The sequence below is a fragment of the Schistocerca serialis genome, chromosome 4 (genome assembly GCF_023864345.2).
Source record: "Schistocerca serialis cubense isolate TAMUIC-IGC-003099 chromosome 4, iqSchSeri2.2, whole genome shotgun sequence".
NCBI lineage: Eukaryota > Metazoa > Arthropoda > Insecta > Orthoptera > Acrididae > Schistocerca > Schistocerca serialis.
The window spans coordinates 46219952-46226600 of record NC_064641.1 but is presented as its reverse complement, the minus strand read 5'-3'; positions in this window follow the sequence as shown (position 1 = coordinate 46226600).

The following is a 6649-nucleotide window of genomic DNA, read 5'->3' as shown; positions in this document are numbered from 1 at the left end:
CTTGACCAAAAATCGTGGCCGTCATTGTGTGCATCCTCCCCTAACTTGCAGCTAATTAGTAGACAATACTGACGCGATAGTAAATGTGCTATTTCATTGATGTTTCCAAAGTCATCATTTTTCATGCACCCTGCGTCGTGATTATAGCGTCTCATTTTTAGCACAGCTCTAACGATTTAGGTATATCTCAATTTATTTAGTAATATTATCGTGAGAGACGATGATTGTACACTGAAAATATTTTTGACGATTTACGTAAGCTTCCCCTGTGGTCTTTCACATTGTCATCTGGGAAAGTAAATTAAGCAATCACGACCACATGTGTGCCGCCGAGGGAGCGAGGGGTAACCAGCTTGCAATCTCACAAACGACTTCTGCACGCGATGACATGTTACGCAACGCAGGCACGCTGATCCGAATAGTATGCGACCGTTTGCCTAGATCTCACGCATGTTTCCCCTCGGCGCTTATTTACTTGTTGATCGAACCACCAACGAAAAATAGCACATTTACTATAGCGTCAGAGTTGGTACACATAATCAACAATCACGCATAATATCTGTATTAATATCCAATACGCACCTATGTACTAACCGCTATTGTGCAATGTGGCAACATTAATTACTATGACACTACTTACATTAATCTTGATTGATGGAATATAGCAGTAAAACAATTTGAGTATGACTCCTCTTATTTCCGAACGCGCTAGCAAGTATAATTAAACATTTGAACAGAGATGTGTTCCTTAAATTCGTATTCAGTGTACGTGAGTGGTGTGACTTTACAAAAATCATTTGGTGTTTTAGCAATCAGCAAAATTAATGGTGACGAATTACGATTGTGAAGTCGTTGTAAATGCTGTAGACAAATTTCTTATTTTCTCGCTTAACCATTCAAGCGAATTATTCCTCCATCACACATGCGATCATTTAACTCAGGCTTCGAATTTCATTCAGACACTGACGGCTGTTCGTATATTTTTTGTTGTTTGTGTAGGGGTTCCTCTCCATTACACGTAGGTTTATAGAATCGTTGATTGTAACCAAAATAGTCACAATCGTTTACTTAAAACCGATTTCGAGTAGCATCTGAAACTAGTATTTTGTCTCCAAACTACAATATTTGTATTTTCCGCCTTGATGTTCTCAAAAACATTATTTTTGATATTTGGAAGATGGGCTGTGGAGGCTACTAAGGGTATTACACACAACGTTAAACGGAAGATGTATTCGGACCACTACTGCTATTGAATTTCTTAAGCACAACCGAATTCATGCATACTTAGTTTTCAGTACGTTTAATGGTGACCTTGAACTCAGCAGTCACTCTTTCCTCTCCTAATCATAACAATAACATAAGCACGACACTACACTTCACATTCTTACAGACATGACAGTTGCCGACACTAAGGAGATTAAAATATTATACGCCTCCAGTTGAAAGGTTTGCGCCACAATATGTGCCACATGAAAATGATGTAAGATACCACAATCGTAGCGCTCTCAAATTACTGCATGGGGCGCAGAGTAGAGTTTTTTTGACTGTGTGACGTACAGAATTACTAACTGTTCTTTCATAAGCGGTGGGTACCCAAAGAGCCACTTATAAGCAAAATGGAGTCTCCTAATAATTATATCTGACCAAAAGGAGACGGTACGAACACCGGGTAAATGCCTTAGTACTTAATATTCTATGTAAACACTCGTATAATTTGCAACTGAGTGAGCTTTCAGAAATGGTAAAATTATTCAAGTATCTTGTTTTGTCGTTTCAAATGTAGTTCCATGTAGGAGATCGATACAGTGGACTATGTATGGACAGTTATATGTTGTTACGAAATTGAAGGCAGTGGTCCCACCAATGTGGTTCTATAAGAAAGAGCCGACTAGCTATAAGCTAGCTATAAGAGAGAGTTGACTAGCTTCCACTTAGGTTTACATCAGAGTGCACTCTGCCAAACGTAACAAACGCTAAGTTTAGCAGAGCACACTGGCTGACACAAGTAAATCAGTACCCTTTGTCCAATTCTGTCGATTACTAAACTACCAGAAAAATCGTGACCTGTACAGAAGGCAATGGAACCCACTACATTAAAGACATATATTGTGTCCCACATCTGGAAAATTGCCATGTTGATATATTCATTGCAAAAGCTTTCGGTCCCTCATTGGCACTGCCAATGTTGAGTGGTACTTAAGTAAATAAATTAGTGAAATCAAAGTGAACTAGAAATTAGAATATAAATGGAAAACTTGGTTTAGTTTAGAGAGTTACATACTCGCATTCAGCATGCAGAACAGCAGAACAGAAGAGACAATGACCGTGAAGTCAGTGACCGTGGAGTCAGCGAGTTCCACATAAGCGGGCGCTGTCGATTCAGCCGTCAGGGCATCGCCCGACCGGCTCACATGTTTCTCAGTTGTCGCATGTGAGCAAAGGCCCTCGCCTACATTCCAAGAGCCAATGACCGACGTCAAGAAGATTCTTCGAGAAGCTTTTCAACGTGACGGAAGAGGCAATGACCGGCTCACGTGTTTCTCAGTCGTCACATGCAATCAGAGGCCCCCGCCTACATTCCAAGAGCCAATGACCGACGTTAAGAAGATTCTTCGAGAAGCTTTTCAACGTGACAGAAGAGGCAATGGCCGTGAAGTCGTTCACCTCCAGTGAACTGAAGTGAATAAATACGCGAGACGCGGTGGGCCCGACAGATGAAGACGGATGAAGACAGATGAAGACAGATGAAGAGAGGAAGACAGATGAAGACAGAGGAAGACAGATGAATACGGGAACGGAGACGAAGACGAGAGACGAAGGAAGAAAAGAAGAGTAGCAGTAGTTTTCAGTCAGTTTCGGTGCTGAAGACCGTCATGCAAGAAGAGACTGCATCATGCACAGACGCACCAAGTCCGCCGCTGTAATGGAATAGCAAGCAGCAGCCGCGGCGCCAGAAGACAGAAGTTAAAAGGTATTTGAAGTCTGGTTTTTACATACCCGGGTGACTCGTGAGGACGGCAAGGAGACGGCCTCACATCAGCAGTCACCTGTGAGCTGGGATGAAGATCTGACAGCCGAAGACTGGCAAGCGGGAGTCCGTGGTTCGAGTCCGCGACACCGGCCTTCCCCCGCCGCACCGCTCCGCTGGTCGACGCACAACACACGCGGCCGCTTAGAGAAGAGAAACACTGGGACGCCACATTCAAGGTATCACCATCCGATGCACGACGTTGCTCGCAATAATTAAACGGGCCACCTCGCGCTGCGCGTCTCCGGTCAGCTGGGCGAGACGGCGACACGAGATACACACCGCTACGCGTAATCAGACGCCGCCGCCGCTGCCGCAGCAGTAGGCTACGCAAACGACACGGCTGCCGCTCTCCGAACCAGAACGTCCCAGTAAGATACAGTTGTACGAAACTTTCAATAAAAGTTATCTATGTAAAAATGATGTTTCATTCGACCTCATACCCGAGCCAAGGGAGAACCCAACCTGCCCACATGTTGTGAGAGAGAAAAGTTAATTTATAATATTTTCACCCTGACAGAATGCTTTAGAATGCTCATCCTGACAATTGACAGCATCAAAAGAGAAAACCCAGTTACATTTAGTGATAGAAGTGTCACGTTTAGTAACACAACTGTTACGTTTGATGTCAGAAGCCGTTATAGTTGTTACACCAAAGATGAGGTGACTACTATTGAATAAATAACGAAATGGCAAGATTTCCACTGTTTTCAACTAATCAGCGAGGAAAGGGGTGTATGGAAAGCACTGGCAAAAAGGAGAATTGGGATGATAAGACATCCGTTAGATACCAGGGAATAACTGCCATGGTACTAGACGGAGCTGACGAGGGAAAAACTATAGAGGAAGACAGAGCGTAGGTACATTCAGCAAATAATTGTGGACATAGACTGCAAATGCTACTCTGAGATGAGAAGATTGACACAGGGGAGGAATTCAGGACAGGTCGCAGGAAAACAGTCAGAAGCCTGACGACACAAAATAAATTGCTTTTCAAGGCAGAGTGTGGAATGTCAGAGCTCACAATGTGACAAGAAAGCTAAAAAATGCGATAATGGAATGAAAAGGCTCGATGGGAATGTGTTGGGGTCAGTGAAATGACATGAAAGGAAAAGAATTCGTAATCAGACGAATGCAGAATAATATCCACAACAGTAGAAAATTTAAAATGGGAGTATGATTCTTCATGAGTAGGGAGGTAGATAAGCGAGTGAATCTCGGTACATAACTCACTGGCTGGATTATTCTCATCAGAAACCAACGCCAAGAGAAATAGTTTATGTAACCCTACTGACATCACAAATAGAAGCTGAAGAGATAGAGAAAATATGACACAGAACGGCTAACTCAGTATATACAGGTAAATAAAAATCTAATAACGGTATGGGAGTGGGATACAGGACTGGGACGGGGTTATAGGGAAAAAACAGAGTGGTGAGAGAATATAGCCCCCCTAATAGGAATGAAGGAAGAGGAACGCTAATTGGGATCTGCAGGAAACTAGTAGTAGGGAGTTCATTGTTCTATAATCACAAGAGAATGAGGCTTACGTGGAAAAAGCTTAGTGAGACAGAGATTCTGAAATCAAAGACTGCTTAATAATGCCTAACCAGGGGCAGATCTAGATTCAGATTAGAATAGGTGAACAGTTTAAGAGAATCGTCATGAGAAATTCTGGATACTGAGGTATTGGGGCACGTTCAGGTGCATTTGAAGTTCTTGTAGGCTAATGGCTGTGATAATGAATACGACAGTAAATAAGCAGGATGAGGCACAATGGACATTTCTAAAATCGTCAACTATAGACGTAGGACACACAAGTATAGGTGCAACGTAAGTACGAAGAAACCTTGAGAAATACTTCGAAGTTGCAAGGTAACTACGAAGAAACCTTGAGAAACAATTTGCAACGTCCCCTCGGAAAAATTTGATTGACTCTGCTGATAAACCTCTTACGTTATTTGCTTTTCAAACAGCTGAGAAAAAATGAACGCACTCAGACATTTATCTCTTTACTTATTCTGATCATCAATAAACTGACACACAATATTCTTAGCGCAACGCAATCTGACTTTCAAAAAATCCCTACAAAACAATGGCCCTGACTAACAATAACCTATACCTTTCATGAATCACTTACCTCACAAAAATCTTCGTTACTCGAACTCCTACAGTACAGCGAGCGCCAATACTGCCAGCTAAATAAAAGATTCTATCTACTGAAGGCACTAGCTACTGATAGGCATAGTTAGCAAATGAAAGATTGTGATAGAGAACAAACAATGTATTTACCTTAATAGCGTTCAAAAGTAATTTTATATATATATATATATATATATATATATATATATATATATATATATATATATATATATATCAGTTCATGACATCCAGTCTTACAAATTTACTGTCTCTGATGGACACACGTCCAGATCATCCGCTCTCAAAACTCCGCCATCTCTCTCCCCACATCCACCACTGCTGGCGGCTCACCTCCAAATGCGCAACGCTACGCGCTGTTAACAGCCAGCTGCCCCCGCCCCCCCCCCCACCCCCCACCCAAAAAAAAAAAAAAACTCTACAATAGCATATACTTCAACAATGCAAACCAACCACAGCCTTCACACAGCACAGTCAGTGATTTTCATATAGAGCACTACATGGCGTTACCAACATAAAAACCTAAACAGCCTACTTACAAATTCAAATGATGTATGTAAGAATTAGGTACAAATATATTCAGGAAAAGATATTAAATTGGCAAGGGAAACAGCATAAAGCATCGAGTTTGATAACACTTCATTGTCTGAATACATTTTGTAGAATAAATTTCATAATCACAGCTGTGCATTGTACTTGTTTACAGGTGTTTTGTTATGCACTACATTGCTATCCATTACGTATAAATCCAAGGAAAATCAGGTCAGTATGTTGGTTTTCAAATGGTTTGAGGCTGTTTTTAAATGGTTATGGCAGTCGTATTCTATAAATTAAATAATTTTGGCCAGCCACTACGTTTTTCTCAATGTGACACTCAGCTAGACTAAATAAAAAGTAAGTCGTTCGCCTTTTCTGTGACAGTGCTCACCTGGGAGGATAGTACATCATTTAAGATGACGGAAAAAGTAGGATGTGAGGATGTGGATCGTATGCTTCACCTGGGGTTACCAAACCGTAAGGCAAGATGCAAACCCAGTAAAATGACATCAAAAAAGGGACACCTGTACTGACTTCCTATGTAACAATTTTTTTTCTTTTTCGTCATCAGTCTACTGACTGGTTTGATGCGGCCCGCCACGAATGTACAGATTGAAGAGTAAGGGCGAAAGGCTACAGCCTTGTCTTACACCCTTCTTAATACGAGCACTTCGTTCTTGATCGTCCAGTCTTATTATTCCCTCTTGGTTGTTGTACATATTGTATATGACCCGTCTCTCCCTATTACTTACCCCTACTATTTTCAGAATCTCGAACAGCTTGCACCATTTTATATTGTCGAAAGCTTTTTCCAGGTCGGCAAATCCAATGAAAGTGTCTTGATTTTTCTTTATCCTTGCTTCCATTATTAGCCGTAACGTCAGAATTGCCTCTCTCATCCCATTACTTTTCCTAAAGCCAAAC